General features: G+C 43.3%; 1 long non-coding RNA gene across 4 annotated transcripts in view; it reads right to left on the bottom strand.

Annotated features, from left to right (window-relative positions):
- Positions 1-5117: 5117 nt before the first annotated feature.
- Positions 5118-20671, bottom strand: part of LOC309328930 — a 67890-nt gene continuing 52336 nt past the window's right edge. For 3 of the 4 annotated variants that reach the window (XR_014150900.1, XR_014150901.1, XR_014150905.1), the window contains one exon: positions 12769-13531. This is a non-coding gene — a long non-coding RNA (uncharacterized lncRNA). Of the gene's footprint in view, positions 5716-12768; positions 13532-20671 lie in introns of those variants that run through there. The other variant, XR_014150904.1, reaches the window with a different exon arrangement.

Genomic DNA, 20671 nt, shown 5'->3' with positions numbered 1-20671 from the left:
TTTTTGCTCGGTGCAGGATGCCAGCTTGTTCCCTCAAATTAAGACAATATGCTTATAGGGATGGTCCTTATTGGCCATCCATCTTCTTTTTTGTAATCTGGCTCCCATCAAGCTGAAATGAAGCCATTTCTTCTGACTGTGGCTGATTAAACACAGAGTAAACCTAGATCTCTAAGGAGGCTGTAATGATTCTCTGCAGACGTAATGTCACTCCTGCACCTGCAGCTTGCAGCTCTCCCCATTTCCATCGTAAAAAGAAGCATCTGTTACGGAGAAGTGTTATCTCTCTCTCTTCCCCCCACCTCCCTCTCTCTCTTTTATCATCAATGGTTATCTTTCTGTTTGAATACACCTACTCCATTTGGGATAAATTACAGGTCATTGGGAAGGTAATGAATGGCCACTCCGGAAGCACTCAATTCTGGCGGTGTGTGTGAGAAAGAGGAGGCCAGAACGCCTTCTAGGAGAGTGTTATTTATCTCGGTGAAAGTTGAACACTTGGTGGCCTGTGGAAAACCTTTCCACAGACAACAGATAGGAGTAGAGAGACATCAAAGTTGGGCGCTGGCAAGATACTGACAGAGTTCACTCCCCTCTCTCTCTGCTTCCTGATCAAGTGTTCAGCCGTCACTCATTAGGTTACTTAAAATGGAGAGGAACGAGGAGGCACAGGCATTCCTTCAGTCCAGCCTGAGTTTCTAGACAGTAAATAAAAGCAATGGGTGTCTTGGGAGAGGAACTTTCAAAACTTCCAAAACAATAGACTCCCCCATCCAAGCTTGCAACAAGCATGATCTGAGTCCAAGTCCTCATTCCAGCAAACCAAAAGCATTCAAAGCAGGCCCAGTAGGTGGGATGACTGGAGAGTGTGCGTGACATGGGGGGAGTCCCATGGGTTGGAGAGAGGTGTCTGGAGAACCACAATTGGATGTATATCATAGAAGAAATGGAAGCTTCCATTGGATCAAAGGGTCTTAGCAGGACACCAGGACTTGTATGGTTATTTACTGTATATACAGTATGCTTGAAGCTGGTTATGTCATTTCATCCTTATAAATAGCACTATGAGGTAGGATGAAAGGGGGTGATTGACCCAACATCACCTAGTGAGCTTCAAAGGCTGAGCAGGGGTTTGAAAGCTTGTCTTCCTGCTCCAAGATGGACACTTTGTCCACCATACCATACTTGAATCAACTCAAGTTGGCATCATTGAGTCAAGTAGGGGGCAAAAATGTCCATGTGAATGCAGGATGTCTGCTTATGCAGGATAACTTCCCCTCCTTCTTCTTCCTCTGTATTCTCCCAACACCACCCCCTTATCTGCTTCAAAGGCATGGGGGAAAACTTAGAGCTGATATGAGGAAAATTGGGGGAAGGAGAGAGAAAGGAAGTTCTGTAACATCTGCTGCATGAACTGTTACATTCAATCTTAGTTGGATACACAATATACAAGCTTGTGGATACCATAACCATACTCAATACCTACAATTTGTGGCAGCTGCCTCATTCTGACTAATGGTAGGGCCAGCCCTAACATTGATCTGATCACCGTACTTCCAAGTAGAACCCTATGTTCTCTGCCAACAATAAAGTTGCTGTCTCAATAGGTTATCTTCAAGGATCATAATTCATTGTCTATCTAACACATCACCCTCTGTAAATTCTACTCTTATTTAATACAGTTTCTGCTTGCCCAAAGTCTTAACACTTTCCAGATTACTTGGAGTATTGCAGTAGTACTGTCTTCTCACATTACCTTTCTTGGATGCATTTCTATGCCAATGGTTTTTGTTCAAGCTCTTTCTATATTTGATACTTTCTTAGACTTTTGAGGCTTCATTCATAGATTAAAGTTGGTTCGGATTGGTCACAGTTTTTTGACGAATCATTGCACATCACTGTGAAGCAGTGCCCAGAAGTGTCTGACAGAGAGAGAGAGAGAGAGAGAGAGAGAGAGAGAGAGATCTGACACCAGCCAGCATCACTGCATCTTACCAAATGTCAATAGCATAAATGTATGAAAAATGTTTTGCTATCAGTTGAGAGGCAAGGACCTCACCACAAAAATTGATCTTTCATCATCATATCTGTTTGCCGCATCAACAGAAATGCATTTGCACAATACATCATCAGCGTTATTGATTTTTTCCCATTTAGAGGCCTTTTCACCAAATGACCACATAGTGAACAAAAGTTCTTCTGAACTATCACATTGGGAATGGTCGATTACATATATGATGATGCGGAGTGGATAGAAGGTAATAAAAGTCACAAAAGGTGTGAACCGCCAATTGTAAAGTGTTCACTTTGATTCATACATACAATGTATCTTATGTTGTGGCCTTTGTGGTTCTCTGTGAGTTGGAGATGACAAGGAGGGTGTAAACATTTGTGAGACCCTCATCCTGCTCCATCCTGCCCACCAGCGCGCAGTGGCAGGATCCCTTTATGACAGTCCCCGTGACAGCCATGCCCCTTCTAAGATTATACAATAATCTTATATTTATATAATAATAATAATAATAATAATAATAATAATAATAATAATAATACTACAGTGGTACCTTTGGTTACGAACTTAATTTGTTCCGGAGGTCCGTTCTTAACCTGAAACCGTTCTTAACCTGAGGTACCACTTTAACTAATGGGGCCTCTCACTGCCGCCACGCCACCAGCGCGCAATTTCTGTTCTCATCCTGAGGTAGAGTTCTTAACCCGAGATACTACTTCCGGGTTAACGGAGTCTGTAACCCGAAGTGTTTGAAACCCAAGGTGTTTGTAACCCGAGGTACCACTGTAATTAGGAATGTATTACAACAATCAATGCAGATCTCCGTATGTTACCTTTCATCTAGATCTACTCTTCTCTGTGTACGTACATGGGCAAATGATTCCAAGTGCTCTGATACCATGTTTCAGAATGACTTAATCTGTGTTTTCCATGAAGTTCCACTGTACTTAACAGAACTTGCACACCATTCTCTTGAAACTGAAGCGTCTTGTGTTTTCAGTTTTCCTAAACACTTAGCTTTGCCTCATACAGTGACTAAAAAAACTCTGTTTTAATGCTAATTGGGTGGCAATGGGCCTCTGGAGACAGCAACCCTGCTTCAGAAATAGTAATGGGTCTTTGACCCCCTGTGACCCCAAATCGCTAACCACTGTTGCTTCTCAGAGCCAAGACCAAGAGCATGCAGAGGTCTCCATCATCAGCTAGCTCCATGGGCAGCATGGTTGGGAAACTCAGCTCCATAAGCCAAATGCAGCCCTCACAACTTCTTTAACTGGCCCTCACTTCTCCTCCAAGCCCTGAACCTACATGCCCTCATCAAAGGCTTTTATCTGGTTGGAATGTATGTTTGAACTATTGCTTGCCTGGAAGAAGGATGGATATAAACCTCTGACTTGAATATAGCCTATTATAGAAAGATAAGAGTCAGAACCATTGCTCCACCCACTTTTGCCTCTGTTCCAATCCACCTTTTGTCTCTGGCCTTGCCTACCACTGGTTTATGGCCCCCAGAAGGTTAACAATGAAGGAATGTGGCCCTTAGGCTGGGAAAGGTTCCCCATCCCTGATATAAAGTACCAGAGAAACCAGCAGATGTCCAGCCTCTTCTGGGTCCATGCTTCCTCCCCCTGTCAACTCCTGCAGGATAGACCCAGGCGCTTTGCCCAGTAGCCAGTTGCTACCTGCCTTTCCGAACTGTAAAGATGTGAACTGAAAGCCAGGACTTTGGATTACTTTGGCAACAACCTTTCACAAATGATCTTCAAAATGTTGTGGAAAACCAAGACAAGGCCCATATGTGGTGACTGCCAAGTAAATAGACATGAGCAGATGTGGACTCATTGTTCTATTTATACAAGATTTGTCTGAGATTACTGGCATTCAGCCACTTTGATGGCTTTAAAGAAGGATTCGACAAATCCATGGAAGATAAAGCTACTAGCCATAATGGCTAAGTTCTATTCCAGTGGCAGCGGTGGCTTGCCTCTGAATACCAGATGATGGGCTTCCCATTGAGGCATGTGGTTGGCCACCATGCAAACATAATGCAGAACTACATCAGACTTTGACCTGATCAAGCAAGGCTATTCTTACATTTTTATGAGTGTCAACTTTTCAGCTCACTATTGTGGTCTGCTCAACGTAGCTTGCCTCGATTCGTCTTGTAAATGACCGGTAATATTGGTAAGCTATGCAATGGCTTCCATTGCCATAATGCTAAGAGCTAGATCTGTGCAGCAGCTATGGCCAAATCCCAGATCCCGAACTGAATTGGATAGATTCTGGTCAAGCTGGGATCTGGGACTCTTAAAAAGGGGGTGGTTGAGCAGTGAGGGGAATGGGGGAGGAGGAGACATAGCTCAGACTACCTGGGTGCGTCATCACTCACCCTCTCAGTCACCCCAATTAAAGAGTATGCAAGGGCCCTGATTCATCTGGGATGTGTTGTTTCAGATTGTCCCTGGTCAGATTAGGGCCCACATTGGATGGGTGGGGGAGTACACAAATAAGTCCCTATAAATCTGTCTCCCACACAAATCCACAGCCTTTGACTTCTTTACACTTGACAACTTTACTCATGAGGATTGTCAGCTGAATGTGCAAATTGTGGGATATTCTAAAACTCCTTCATCTTTTTCATCAGATCTGTGATAATGTGATACTGGATTCACACGTGTGTAAATGGAGGGTGATGATGATGATAAAAATATTACTGTTTTTCCCCCAAAAAAGTTCCTCCAAACCAACCAGTTCATGATTTTATGGGTGTCTAAGGATGGCATTGCCCCTTGAGCTAACAGTCATCAAATATCAAACCCATATGTGTGAATTCAACTCTAAATTAACTAGTGACCAGCTTTCATTTTAATGGATTTTCCTCCTTCTTTTAGTTGTGGTTGGAGAAAAGCAATGGGTGGGGGACCAACAACCCTGGGTCTAAACTAGACTAAATGCCTCTGTGAAACAAAGTATCGGTTAAGCTTTTCAGCAAAGCACTGAAACGTTCAAAGAGCAAAATTCTTTTGACATCCGTGCAATCCCATTGACTTCAATGAAGCAAGAAACAAACATACACACAGAGAAGAGATTTCAGTCTGTGTTGTTGTCAACGTTCTTTATTTGGTGAATAATGTGCAGAAGCCAATTTTTTAAAATATATACTTTTTTAGTGTTGTTGTGCTTCATAGACTTAAGAAAACACCGAGTTCCGTGTTCTCTTTAAAGTGTTCTGGCAATGCATAGTGGGGCTTAAATGGGATCAGGCTTTCTCGTGATGGTGCACAGTAGGTTGGCTAATAGTTTAGTTCCACTCCACAATTTCAAAGGCCTCTGTCAACTCTTTTTTTCCAAGAGAAACTTCCTCGCTTTATTTTTAGAAAACATTGATCAAAGTGCTTTTGAAGACAATATTTCTCAATTCATCAAGAGGAAGAAAGAGTCAAAGAGAAAATAAAATGTGGACCGTTAGCAACAGGAACTTAAATAAGACATCACGAAAGGGTTGCCTGGTTGGATCAGTTGGAGGTCTTAATGGGCCAGTGTTGGGCTGGAAGGCAGCTGTGCCTGGTGTCCATTGGGACTGGCAAGGTGGAAGACAAGAAGCCCAAGGTGGTGCCAAGGCCAATGACAGGCAGAGCCAACTGAGACTATCTTTGTCCCCATCCTTCTTCCTGCTGAGTTCTACAAGGAAGACAACATTGAGACTAAGGGGGGAAAGAAAATTGACACTTAGCATCACACTCTGGACTGGTTGTAAATAAGAAGGGAGGAAGATTGGGGTTGGTTGAGGTTTAGAGGGCAGTTTCCCTAATAGTGCTCCCCAAATGGGGGGGGGCAGGACATTCTAAGGCGGCCACAGGAGGAAAATGCATTAATGTGAGGCCACAGCAAGAGTCTGGGGGCCACAGAGGGAAGTGAGAAGTGAAGGGAAAAATTCCTGATTGACTGGCTATCCACTTGGCCAATCACAAGCGGGTAAGGGGGCAGCCCACCAGGGCCTAGCGCTGCTTTTTGCCATGTGCATTTTGTTGGAGCAGTCCTGGTTTGTTTCTGGTGGGAGAGGGTGGTCGCTGAGGCTCCCATTTTGACCAGTAGAGCCTGTGATGCAGAACCCACAGGTCAAGTAAGTGCAGTGGTGAGGTGGCAATGGGGAGGGCTGGGCAAGCTACAGCTGCGTGTTGCTACCACCAGTGCAGAGCCCATTGGCAACCTCAGCCTGACTCTGCAAGGTGCAGGGTGCGATCCATCCCAGCCTTTGGATGTTGCTGGGCCTGTCGGCAGTGATGGCCCAGCTATTTTGTTTCTTTGCTAGCTACTATAGCTGGTAAAGGGCCAATCTGCTCCCTAGAAATGTACATAATCCTGTTGAAATATACTACAATGATTCATTAATTTCCTGTATCCAAATCCATCACAACTGGAAAGGGATGCAAAATTTGGATTTGTTGTTTTTTCCCTAGCAGAACACTCCCTGCTTCATGTATAGCCTTCTCTCCTTTCACCGCCACTCTTCTCATTCAACGCCTCTTCTATCTTCCCTGTCCACCCAACTTCTTTCCCTCATGCTTATCAAAAGAAATTTCTCTAAAGAGTCCATTTGCTATCTTACTTCCGAATCATGCCATTGTCAGCATTAAACCAACAAAGCTCAATAGGTTACAATATAATCCATTTATAGTGGGGCATTATCATGCAAATAATTCAAGGTGTCTAACAATCAACTAAAAGGGGGATGGATGGATAACACCCCCCCCCCATTGGAACCACATAGAAAAGAAACCTTGAAATTTACTTTTCAAATCAGTAATGCAGCTTTTCTGCTCTTTTGAGACACGGAGATGGTTGTGGGTTGAGGATCCACAGAAGTAACACACTCTAGCAATGCTATGGTGGCTGAACAGGGATGCGGGGAAGAATTGGATTCCATTTACATTGAAAGGTGAAAATTCATATTTTCGCGAAACAATACACAAACTGAAAAACAGTTATCCTCCGAAATACACAGTCTTCTAGATTGTGCAATGCAGTTCTCTAGCCATGTTATGCGCACAAAAATCCATCTAGAGAAATGTGTGCATAAAATGCATATATTAGTGAAAATGGCCTGCAAAAATGAAACATATTAAGTCAAAATTGCTGTGCAAAAATGTATGTATTATGAAACTTTGCATGAAAATATGTATACCTTATGAGAAACTTATACCAAATTATTTTTTTAAAAAAATCATAAAGTGATGTGGAAGTGTGGAGAAATAAATCTAAGACTGGAAAAAATGAGAAACTGAAGACACATTCACACCATACATTTAAAGCACTTTAAACAGCAAAGGCTTTGTTGTTGTTGTTGTTTAGTCGTTTAGTCGTGTCCGACTCTTCGTGACCCCATGGACGAGAGAACGCCAGGCACCTCTGTCCTCCACTGCCTCCCGCAGTTTGGTCAAACTCATGCTGGTAACCTCGAAAACACTATCCAACCATCTCGTCCTCTGCCGTCCCCTTCTCCTTGTGCCCTCCATCTTTCCCAACATCAGGGTCTTCTCCAGGGAGTCTTCTCTTCTCATGAGGTGGCCAAAGTACTGGAGCCTCAGCTTCACAATCTGTCCTTCCAGTGAGCACTCAGGGTTGATTTCCTTCAGTATGGAGAGGTTTGATCTTCTTGCAGTCCATGGGACTCTCAAGAGTCTCCTCCAGCACCATAATTCAAAAGCATCAATTCTTCGGCGATCAGCCTTCTTTATGGTCCAGCTCTCACTTCCATACATCACTACTGGGAAAACCATAGCTTTAACTATACGAACCTTTGTTGGCAAGGTGATGTCTCTACTTCTCAAGATGCTGTCTAGGCCTGTCATTGCCCTTCTCCCAAGAAGCAGGCGTCTTTTAATTTCGTGGCTGCTGTCACCATCTGCAGTGATCATTGAGCCCAAGAAAGTAAAATCTCTCACTACCTCCATTTCTTCCCCTTCTATTTGCCAGGAGGTGATGGTACCAGTGGCCATGATCTTCGTTTTTTTGATGTTGAGCTTCAGACCATATTTTGCGCTCTCCTCTTTCACCCTCATTAAAAGGTTCTTTAATTCCTCCTCACTTTCTGCCATCAAGGTTGTGTCATCTGCATATCTGAGGTTGTTGATATTTCTTCCGGCAATCTTAATTCCGGCTAGGGATTCATCCAGCCCAGCCTTTCGCATGATGAATTCTGCATATAAGTTAAATAAGCAGGGAGACAAAATACAGCCTTGTCGTACTCCTTTCCCAATTTTGAACCAATCAGTTGTTCCATATCCAGTTCTAACTGTAGCTTCTTGTCCCACATAGAGATTTCTCAAGCAAAGGCTTACCCCCAGAGAATCCTGGGAACTATGGTTTGTTAAAGGTGCTAGGAGTTGTTAGGCGATCCCTATTCCCCTCACAGAGCCACAATTCCATTAGTTCCCTTTAAATATGGATTGATTGTTAAGCCACTCTGAGAACTGTTGCTCTGTGAGAGGACTAAGGGTCACCTAACAACTTTCAGCACCCTTAGCAAACTACAGTTCCCAGAATGTGGACTCAGTCTTATGTGCTTTTAATTGCAGTCTGATCCAGTGCTATGACAGAAACTAAAATTGACATCTTCACCCAACCTTAAGCCCAAGCATCTTTTAAAGCAAGGAGCTCCTGAGGCAAAGGACAAGATGGTGACCTCCTAATTTCAGATGAAGAAGCTGACTGGACTGGCAGCTGAATCTTACTTCAGTGCAGTTGAGTGCAGCGAGGCAGTTTAGTGAGTATATAATAGGCCTGTGGTGCATATAGCTTTGGTCTCCAACAGAAAGTGTTTCCTAGGAGGCTCAGGAGGATCAGGTGTAATGAACATTGCCACCCGAGGCAATTGCTTCACTCTGCCTAACGATAGGCCCGGCCCTGTTAGGACACATTCCCAGCCAACCTGATTAGCTGGACTTTTATATATGGAGTAATCAGAATATGCAGTAATAATGGGATATTAAAAGGAACCAAGGAAGCAGTGGGAAGGGAAGTTGACGTTCGATGTATTGTTTAATTGGCTAATGTATAAATGTGGAAAATGTGTAATAGAAAATTTTAATAAAAAATGATTAGCCAGACTTTTAGTACTCAAGCTTAAACCAGAAAAAGAAAGTGGGAATGTTTTGACCTTTTTTAGATTGGATGAAATTTGATTGTGTTTTGATGGGGGTGGCTGGCTTGACTGCTTTTCTTCCACACACATACGCATACACAGCATCAAACCCACGAGCTGAAGGAAAGCACATCTATAAACAAGAAAAGCTAATTTTACAAGCTAGATGGGTCCATGTGTATCTCACCTGCCTCCCCCACCCCCCTCTGAATCCCGTCTTCCTTGCTGAGCTGCAACTTGGAGAGAGTTTTTTTTACGGCAGAGTTGTAAAAACCTGGAAAACAGGAGAGTTTATGGTGGAACCACTAGCAGACCTTTAACTATAGCAGTATTCATGGTTACCACTACAAGGAAGGTATTATGTTGGGAGGGTAGTAAAGTTAAACCTGCCCTCGGGGCATTCTGAAATGTTAACGGCTCGTGCATACACTTAGGTTTTCAGAGCACAGGTGTGTGTCGTGGAAGAGGAGGGTGCCCAGAACAAAGCTGCCACCAGATTATTTTTTTGTTGTGTTTTTAATGTTTCGCTCTGTGCTGGTGGAAACATTTCTCTACTTGTGAACAACTACATTTGATTAAAAGCTGTCAGATTTATCTACTTAGGAAGAGGGAAGAAATATGTGCTTCCCCCTAGAAAGGAAATCAATGTGTCTCTTTGATAGATGCCGACTTGGAAAGCAGGGTGAGTGTCCCTTTAAATGGCCAAGGAAGCGAGCTGGCCAGACACTACCATTAGCCAGGGACATAATTGTAGTGGAGGAAAGCTGGTCTTTATATCGCATAATCCATGTTTACAGAATTGCTTTCTGAGGGCAAGGCAACGAGACTATTCCAAAGGAAGGAATTGGTGATGGGAGGAGGCAGGATAGAGGGACCAATTGGGGAGGTGCATGTGCAGAATGAACCTTCTGAGGAAAACTTCCAATTGGCTGATCCAGGTTCCATTAGGGCCTTCCCATAGGGGATGGATTGTTCAGCAGCCTGTAATTTACTGATCTAACCAGTAAAACTAGAGTTCTTGTATGTAGCCAGCATCAATGTACCGGCAGCCAGTAAACTCTGCCTTGCTCCATTATTCCATTGATCAGTTTTTAGCAGGAGAGGTACATTGATGCTGGCTACATACAAGAACTCTAGTTTTTGAATCCACAGGCTGCCTTGCATCTCCCATACCCACCCAGTTTCCTCTGCACCAGTATTCCCATGTATGGTGTACTGATCATTTGCACCTTGACCCAAACTAGAAAAGAAATACAAAATCCTTTGAAATAAAGAATGCTGTAATAATGTCAGGGCCTTATTTAATTCGATGGTTTTTGTCTTCTAGGGCACAGTGCTACAACACCCCCTCCCCACCTCCAAAATCCTCTGTTCCATCATGAGGACTTGAAACTTCCTTGAGGAGTGCTATCACTACAAATTTGAACATGGCTGCACCAGTTAATTTAAATGACATGACAGAAAGACTCAGCAACCTTCCAGAAAGTGAAAAAGTTATCAAGTATCTCCATTTCTATTAATAGCCTGCCCATCTCTTTATGCAGAATGCAGCAGCTAGACTGGTGGCCGCCGAGACCACATAACACTGGTCCTGCAAGACCTACATTGACTCCCAGTACATTTCCGAGCACAATTCAAAGTGTGGGTGCTGACCTTTAAAGCCCTAAATTGCGTCTCCACCCCCATCTTTCAGCCTGGACACTGAGGTCCAGCTCAGAGGGTCTTCTGGCAGTTCCCTCCCTGCAAGAAGTAAGGTTACAGGGAAGCAGGCAGAGGGCCTTCTTCGTAGTGGCACCCGCCCTGTGGAATGCCCTCCCATCAGATGTCAAGGAAATAAACAACTATCTGACTTTTAGAAGACATCTGAAGGCAGCCCTGTTTAGGGAAGTTTTTAATGTTTGATGTTTTATCGTATTTTTAATATTCTGTTGGGAGCCACCCAGAGTGGCTGGGGAAACCCAGCCAGATGGGTGGGATATAAATTATTATTATTATTATTATTATTATTATTATTATTATTATGCAGTGACAGAAATCAAGCACAGCTGTCCTACTGCATTTATGCCCTCATTGCCCATTGCCCCTGATGCCACACATATTACATACTGAAATACTTTTCTTCTTATTTCGCTTGCGCACCATCACAGATAGTGTCGGCTTTTTGATTAGAAGAAGGTACAAGCAATCTTATTTATGAGAGTTAATCTCTCCAACATCATAAAAGCCACGAATACACTATATGTTTTATAATGAAATTGGGCTTTAAAAAAGAAAAAAGAAAAGAAACTTTCTAGCCCTAGCTCAGGAAGTCAACATTGTGTTAACATTTCTTGCAATACATAAATGGTGCCAAAACCTATTACAGTTGTAGTAAATTTTGATTACTGGAGTTGTTTGTGACTTTATGTCTAGAAGATAAAGATAATATTGAGAATCGCCTCCTTCTTTTTCATATATAAATTACTTCCATAAAATACTATGTTTTGAAAACAGAGAGAGAGAGATGGTTTTATTGCTAGGCTGGAGTAGACTTGACAGTAAAGTTGCAATCCTTAGAGTAAGCCCAGCTGAACACAGACAGGTTTACTTCTGAGTAAACATGCACAGAATTGCATTTTAATGCTACAGTCCTAAGCACACTTAATGTGAGTAAGCCCTACTAAACCAACAATTCTGAGTAAACATGCATAGGAGGAGTGTACTATAAATGTGTCAAAATGAGCAACTACAAATCTAGTTTCTCTGTCCTTTCCCCCTTCAGATCATCTAGCTCAGCCTTCACCAACCAGGTGTCTTCCATAAGTTTTTGATTCCATCAGTGCCAACCAGCATGATGGGAGTTGTAGTCCAAAGCATCTAGAGGGCACTAGGATGGGGAACGCTCATCTAGTACGATTTGCCGCATGCTTTTCACATTTCTCCAACTCTGCTCAAAGCCATTAGCTGGTGGGTGCGGGGTGGGCGGCATGAAAAGGGGCAGAGACAGAGAAATAAGGGTCACTGTGACCAGGATCCATGCATAATAATGAAGTGATCACAATCCTGAGCAGGCTTTTTAAAAGGCCTAACCAAATTCAGAAAAATAAGCTCTCCCAATGGCTCTTCGCTAATCTGAACCTACATGAGCCTATACTACCAAGGAACACGTTAGGCACTAACATCCAGTGGTCAGCGTGTGGCTCTTCGCATTTGTCAAACATTCTATTATTATGGGAGCCCAGATCTCTGGATCCATGTGGTAAAAGGTAAAGGTACCCCTGACCATTAAGTCCAGTCGCAGACGACTCTGGGGTTGCACGCTCATCTCGCTCTATAGGCTGAGGGAGCCAGTGTTTGTCCGCAGACAGCTTCCGGGTCATGTTGCCAGCATGACAAGCTGCTTCTGGCGAACCAGAGCAGTGCACGGAAACGCTGTTTACCTTCCCACCAGAGTGGTACCTATTTATCTACTTGCACTTTGACGTGCTTTCGAACCGCTAGGTTGGCAGGAGCCAGGACTGAGCAATGGGAGCTCACCCCATCGTGGGGATTCGAAGCGCCGACCTTCCGATTGGCAAGCCCTAGGCTCTGTGGTTTAGACCACAGCGCCACCCACACTGAAAAGGTTAAATAAAGAATAACAGAATGAATGAATGAATACAGCATAATAAAGAATAAGAGCCATTGTTGCACATGGTGTAAATTTATTTGTTAATAAATAAGGTCTCTGCAAGCAATCATTTGAGACCTCCAGCAAGAGAAAATTGTCCCTTCCCTGGGTGGGAAAGAGAGAGGAGAAAAAGTCCTGGGGAGAGGGAGGGTGGAGGGAGACTAGGTTAGCAAAAAGAAAAAAGAAAAATGGTATGTTTAGGTCTGGCTCCATTTTTTGCTTCCTGCTCTTACCAATAGATTACCTCTGAGGGAATGCAGCTCTCAACAGAAATTCCCCCCTCCCTTGCCCATGATTTAAGTCAGGATCATGGAGCCTGGAGTGGAGACTTTCTGGATGCCAAACATATGTTCTGCCTTTGGGATATGGCCCCTTCCTAATTTTGGCACCCTGGCAGAGCTACCTAGATCACCTTTATATGTTTGAGCCATTGTGGATACTTTAGGAATTGCTCCTCTGTGCAATGTCAGGAGGTCATTCTAGGCTAGGAGGGTTTAATAAATAACTATGGCGCTGTGCTGCTCTCTGCAAATGTTCAAAATTCTTCCTCCCTGCACCCTCCCTGGAAACTTGTTCACAGTTTCCAAAAACATGGGATTCTTGAAGCTGGCAATGAATGGCAAACTAAGTTGGTCCTCAGAAGTTTCCTGATGCACTGCAAGAGTCTGCATCCATCGTCAATTGTTCCAGCTTTTCCGTATATCTGGAAAGCACGACAACAGCATTTCTGCAGGATGGCGGGGTGGGGGAATAAAAGGAAGATTGATAAAGCAAAGCAATTGGAGTTATTTCCTATGCATGAAATTGATTAAATGCTTCACTAAATGGCTTATAAATTTGCCTCTCATATTTCTGTCACCCACTGAAAAAGATTACAGTGAGCCCGTCGATGACCGTGTTGTATACAATACCAAATTACAAAGGGTTGTAAAAACTAATGTTTTGTTTAAAGTTTTGAGCAGGACCATATGCCTTCAGTGACCTTGAGTAAGCTATTCTAATTCAAAACATTTTATCCACAAAAAGTGGATAAAAGGGAGGGGTGGTGAAAAACAGAAGAGTGCAGAATCCATCTGCATAATAAACCCCAAACCCGTGTGGTTTAGTCACCGCGTAGAACTTTTCTGAACTTCTACAGAGGAAGGAATGTTTGGCATTTGCACATTTATCGCATATCATGGAGACAGCACTTGAGAACTATGTGGAAGTGCCCTGGTTCAGTGGCAAAGCATCTGCTGTGCATGAAGGTCCTCGCAATTCAGGTAGAGCTGGGAGTGTCCCCATAAAAAGTTTCCTATCTGCCTAAATTTTCTGCAAGGAAGGGCCATCCTTTCCAGCCCATCTTCCAACTCAGTTCAAAGTGAGATGCCCCACCTGGAGCACTGTGTCCAGTTCTGGGCACCACAGTTTAAGAAAGGTGGTGGTGGTGATTGACAAGCTGGAACGTGTGCAGAGGAGGGCAACCAAGATGGACAAGGGTCTGGAAACCAAGCCTTATGAGGAATGGTTGAGGGAATTAGGTATCTTTGACCTAGAGAAGATCTAGAGGTGATACAATAGGCATCTTCTTATATCTGAAGGGCTGTCACAAGGGCTTCTTTCCTGTTACTCAAGAGGATAGGATTATTATTATTATTATTATTATTATTATTATTATTATTATTATTAGTTTATACCCACCCATCTGTCTGGGTTTCCCCAGGCCCGAACCAATGATAAGAAGGAGATTCTGAGTAAACATTAGGAAGAACTTTTTAGTGGCAAGAGCTGTTCAACAGTGAAATGGACTACCTTGGAAGGTGACAGAGACTCCTTCACTGGAGGTTTTTAAACAGAGGTTTAATGGCCATCTGTCAGGGATTCTTTAGCTGTGGTTCCTGCATTGCAAGATGTTTGACTAGATGACCTTGGTGTTTCTTCCAACTCTACAATTCTATTGCTCTACACTGAGGATTGTCTCTTCCTATGTGTACTTACCTGGACCTAGAGATCATCCTCCAAAGCCCTTCTTGGGTGCACCCAGCAAGCAAAGTGTGAGGGGTAACTATTGGAGAAATCCCTTTCAGTGTTAGCTCCCTGGCTGTGAAATATTCTCCCTGGCACCCACTTTGTGGTCTTTTCAGTACCAGGTTGAATGCCTGTTGTTTTGTTTCTTTCTCAGGGTCTTTTAAACTCTTCATCTTCCAAACATTGTTTAATGCAGGTCTTGGTGTTGCTGAATTAACTCACCATGAGTGCCTAGGCTCCGTATTTGCCTGTTCCTTTGAGGGTGGAATCTCTTTATATCAGAGAAGGGGACCCTCAGGCTTTGAGGCCAAATGGGGTCCCTGCAAGCCTTTATATCTGACCATTGGAACTCCCTACAGCTCATTTCCACAGGCCACACTCCTCAGTAGAGATGGGGGAGAAAATCAATTCAGTTTGCATTAAAAGGAGAAACTACCAAATGCATTGAAACAAAATGCAATACCGAAACAATATCCTGCACTATTCAAAGTTCACTGAATTTTGCGAGGCAGATCTCCAACCATGTGCATAAATGGGGGGGGGGGGTATTGCTTGCAGAAATGTGTCTATAAGTCAAGAGTGCATACAAAATCTGAAGGTTAGGAAAATTTCTCTCTAAAATGCTGACAAATTTTCATTTTCATGAGGAGAGTCTCCCAGAAGATGGCCACCATAGACCCAGGGCAACAGGTGTCCATGGAGACTGTTGGAGTAGGAGGCAGGGAGCCAAAAGTAGGTGGAGCCAGAGCTGATGACAGGCAGAGCCAACTAATTCTAGTTTTGTCCCCATCCTCCTGCCTGTTGAGTTCTACAAGAGACATTACTAAGACAGAGGAGGAACCTGTCAGACAGCGCTATCCTCTGCCCTGATTGTAAGTAGGAAGGCAGGCAGGTGGGGGCGGGGCTGAGAACAAGCTTAGGTTAGTGGGCAGTGCCCCATTTGCTATAATGGGCCACCCTCCACTGCCAGGAGGGTCTTGTTCCACAAGTTGGGAGTGGTACTGCCTTTTCCCAATGTTGCTTTTAGCTGCTTTTCCTGCATCCAGATCTGTTGCCTGACTTTATCCCTAAGGCAGAGAAAGAGAGTGCTTTTGGTAGGGGCAGACCAGGTACATCTATTCTATTCTTCTCCTCTGCATATGCTCTCTGTCTGGGAAGGAGGGCAGTGTCCCAGCATGAGGCCAGGTGCTTCTTCTTCAGGGGTCAGTTTCAGACACTTCCACCCACAACAATCTGGCCCCCAGGTATCTAATACAATATCCTTCTAAGTCCCATTTTATATATGCCCTATATAGTGTCAATACTAGAAGATGACTTTTTCCAGTTACCACCCTATGCAGGGTGCAGTGCCAAATCCAACTGATCCCAGTGTTCTTCCCTGGTTTCCCCAGTTGTGGAATGCCCTCCCCAGCAAGGCGCGCCTGTCTCCATCATCATTAACTTTCAGGAGGAATTTGAAAACATTCCCGTTCACGCTTGCACTTGGTGACTGTTCTGGCCAGCCCCATGACCACTGCATGGAATAATGGGGGGGGTAACAGAAACTGCTTTTAGATGCTTTTAATTGCAACAGTTTTTTGAATGTTTTAAATGTTTTAGAATGTTTTTGCTTTTTTGTTGTTTTTAGCTTGTGTTTCTGTTTGCTGCTCTGGGCTCTTTGTGGAGGAAGAGCCAGGTATTAAATAAATAAATGAGATATACACAGGGCAGGAGGTCTTTCAGAGTCCTTTGACATTAAGCAGGCAGCCTCACTAAGTGGTTTTAGATGCAAGCCAACCCAGAACATATAATTCAGTTACCTATTTTGGTTCTAAAAGTTTTACTGATTTTATCTGTGCTTTAATTATAATTGTCTTACTTATATTTGTTTTTTAATAGTTTTGTGGCTTTTAGCTGTGTCTTATCTGCAGTTTTATTGTGTACACAGCTTAGAGAGCTGTTTGATTAGGGAGTTTATAAATCTTTCTAAATCAGAATAAATAAATAAAGCATAGCCTGTTACATGCACAAACAAACAAAAAATCAGATGTGGTCCAAAGGGACCCAGATTCTGCATTCAAATAAGCAATGTGTAGATCTAACACGGTACAGAAAATAACCCCCCACTTCAACCAATAACATCCATAAGTCTTAAGAACATGTGCAGCTGAAGGTAACATGATACCCATCACAAATCAGGACTAAATTCTCTCCCCCACCTCCTTAGAAGAATTCCACATTTGCTGTCCATATTCCAGCAGGCTCTTGGGTTCAGGAACAGAAAGGGGGATTCTCTTCCTCCCTCCCCCGCCCCCAATGACTACTTTTGTTTTCTTTGAGATGGAGCTGTAAGCAGGAGAATTTAAGAGATGCCAGTCATCAGGATGTGACACCGACTCAACAACTTCAAGTGTTTTAACTGACATAATTAATATTTTTAAGGGAGCCACTGACATCATAAGCTCTGTACACAGTCTTTACCTTTTCAACAGGCACAGTTAATGCTCTGTGACAAAGTATATTATTTCTTGCCTGTAATCCATTCATGAAAAGGTCAATCTCTTACCATTATTTTGTCAACGGAGAAGTGTTACCTTTAGGCAACAAGTTAATTTTCAAATTAAAGAAGAAGGAGTTCTTAAACTGTTGGATTTTTTTTTTTAAAAAAGGCAACAACCCACAACCCTGCTTGTTATTTAATGAACAGTCCTAGGTCGGTGCAGGATTTATGTTTAAGGAAAGCATGTGTTAGGAATATGCAAGAGAAATACACTTTTAAATGCTCAGACGATTTTTTAAAATCTATGGGTGTGGGGAGAAAGCCTTTGAAGAAGTCTCTTAGCTCTAAAGCAAACAGCCTTTATTTAAAATTCCTACTGAGGGCCTCCCCCCATCCCACCTCCCATCCCGGGTTCTTTAATTATTCAGACCTTGGCCACACTGATATTATTACTAGTTTTAGTTGTTTTACTTTTATTTATATCAAAGGTGAGGAACATTTTTCAGCCTGGGGGCCGCATTGCCTTGCTGACAGTCTTTCAGGAGCTACATGCCAGTGTGCAGTGTGCAGAATAAAAGGCAAAAGTTGGTGGGGCAGAGGAAAAGTGGCAATTGTGACTCTTAGCTTTGTATAGTAGGATACACACATACTCCCACCTTCATCCAGGTAGAACCAGGATATGTCTGGGAAGGACCCCAAGAGAGAAACAGAGAGACCTGGGGCTGAGGTTTACCAACTCTGGTTTATACAACTAACACAGCCCTAACCTAACAATGACTCCCTTAAACCAGTAACCTCTATAAGTCTGAAGAACATGTGCAGCAGGAAGTAACATGACACCCAATGTCATGAGTCAACATGCATTGGTTTTGTTCATTTTCAATCGATAGGGGTGTCAGAAACAAAATCCCCTTAGGTTCTCCTTGGCAGAGAGTGAGATCATAGACTTACCTTATAGCCTGGTAGTTTCTGGGGGGGTTGCCGTCTCCCCAAGAGCGTTTGCCAACAGTGTGTGCATGATGGCCACACCTTATTACAAATCTCTGTGTACAGCCATAAGGGCTATAAAATTGACCAGGAGAGAGGGCGGCACTAAATTATGCAGCATCAATCTTCGTGCAATGATAGAACAATGGAAACAATATTTCAGATTCTACAAACCAAGTCTCATGATATGGACATATGTCTGCATAGCCAATACTGAGCTAAATGAAGCAATAGTCTTGACTTGGTAGAAGGCAACTTCCTACATTACTAGGTTTATTTTATTTGTTCAAATATTTATCAATTGCATTTTCATAGGAAATACAAGAAGGCAGTGTATAAAAAAAAATCCACAAAACTGCAATAATATCAGTAAGAACTGGTTGGTAAAGAAAAGAAGAAAAACTGGTTGGTAAAAAAAACATCATGGGTCAAAGGCCAGTCTGAAAAAATACAGATTTTTAAAGAAAGCAGGGATGACTCCTGCTAACTTTCTATTGACAAGGAGTTCCAAAGGCACACTAAAGGATCAGCTCTTGGTAAAGGTCAACTAACCCTCAGGGACATGGGGGACCGCCCAAAGTGCCCCTTCAAAGAGTCTCAGCAATTGAGGTGGAGCATAAAGAATCAGGTGGTCCTTAAGCTAATTTGGTCCCAAGTTGTTCAGGGCTCTGTGAATTAACACAGCAACCTTGAGCCTGCCCTGGTTCCTAATCCCCAAGAGTTGCACTATATTCAGACTTGGAAACCACAAGTTACACAGTGCTACATCAACGCCCAACACTTCCGGGCAATGCCATGCCCGTCATTTCCCCTTGCTGCCACTGTGACCTGTAGGGTTAGACATTCATCTAGGTGCTTGAAGAGTTAAGCCCTCCTCTTGTGGCGAGCTGGACCGCCCCAGATCCCACGTTCAAAGTGCCCCAGAAGCCTTGCGCCATCTTCATCCAATAACTTGTCTTGTAATTGCTTTACTGATTGCTCATGTCATCGTGTTTTAGTATATATAGCTCACCCCTCCTCGCCCTCCCCTTGCGCTCTCACACAGCCGCCAACAAGCCAGGGGAGCCATTCTTTATTCATTGTAACTCCCCAACTGCCCTGTGTCAGGTTGCGCTCCAGGCCCCTCTGATAAACATCAGCAGATGATTGGACACACACATTCTTAACATGGCTGACCCATGGCATCTTAGGAGGCAACAGGGAACCTGTCATTATGTGTACAATGCTCTTCTTTCTTTCTAGCCTTATCTTTCCGCAGATGAGGCCGAGATTCTTATTAACTCATTAATGACTGAAGATGTCAGTAAAGACAGCAGTGGCAGAGAAGGCAAAGAGGGCTTGCCTTGCTTATTTTAAGTCGGGTTGTAATTAGCAAAGTGTTAACTTCTCTCAAATTGGACAGCTGAAATCATTTGAATTTATTTTTTTTAAAAGAGCAGCTTGCAAGGACCCAGTGTGGAGCAAACAGGGATATAGTTTGCCTGCTCCATCCTGTTTGTTAAGGAAAAGGGGAAAACAAAATATGCAAGGGGAGATTGCAACCTTTTTTAGGGGGTGAGGAAAGAGAGAACACTAGCATATCAAGCTGTGCATAGCTAACTGGCAAGTTTTACCAGAAGGATATCGAGACTAAATTCTTTCTTTATCTTACTGTCCCAGGAATCTAAAATCTTACATAACATTCTATAGCAAATTGTTTGCTCTAAACCTCTTCCGTTTGCTTCCAAGCCTAAAGTTGGAATGTCCCATGGACAGTTTCTTGTTTACTTCCTCTCTCCTCTTCTTCTTATTTATGTGTTTAGTTTTCTTTCCTCTGATCAACACCTTGGAGTTGCCAATGGAGCAACCCTGGAGAAAAGTGGTAGGAAAGCAGCTCCCATCTTAAAGCTGCCATTTCATACATTATTACTACTTGCCATAGATCCTATTAGGCTGCAATCCTAACCACTGGCCAGCACTGGCAGGGCTTTGATGGCAAATGCCATAATTTCACTATGCACTATATCAAGAAGTCCTTTTTGTCAGGCCTGAATTTCCCACCATCCAACTTCACTGCTGGATTCTAGTGCTCTTCCCTCAGTGTTCTATCATTCTTCAGAATGACGCTGGGCACCAGTCCTCAGTGGCTGACTCACCTCCTTTCACTCTGATTGGCTCCAATCAGCACAAAGAGTGAGAAGACTTATTCTCAGTCGCTAAAACCCTCTCCTTTCATGCTGATTGGGCAGCCCTAGCATGCTTGAGACAAGGACCCTGCTGCAGAAATAGTAATGGATCTTTGACCCACCCTGCCACAACTCCGGACAAGCACACCTCTCTTCCTGACCCAGAGACCACCTGTTCCATGAGTTCTACCATTGTGGAAGCATCTTGCTGACCTTGCATGTATTTTTA

This window comes from Podarcis erhardii (genome assembly GCF_964252035.2).
Source record: "Podarcis erhardii genome assembly, chromosome: 14".
Classification (NCBI taxonomy): Eukaryota; Metazoa; Chordata; class Lepidosauria; order Squamata; family Lacertidae; genus Podarcis; species Podarcis erhardii.
The sequence above is the reverse complement of the archived record's forward strand: the minus strand, read 5'-3'. Positions and strand labels throughout refer to the sequence as shown.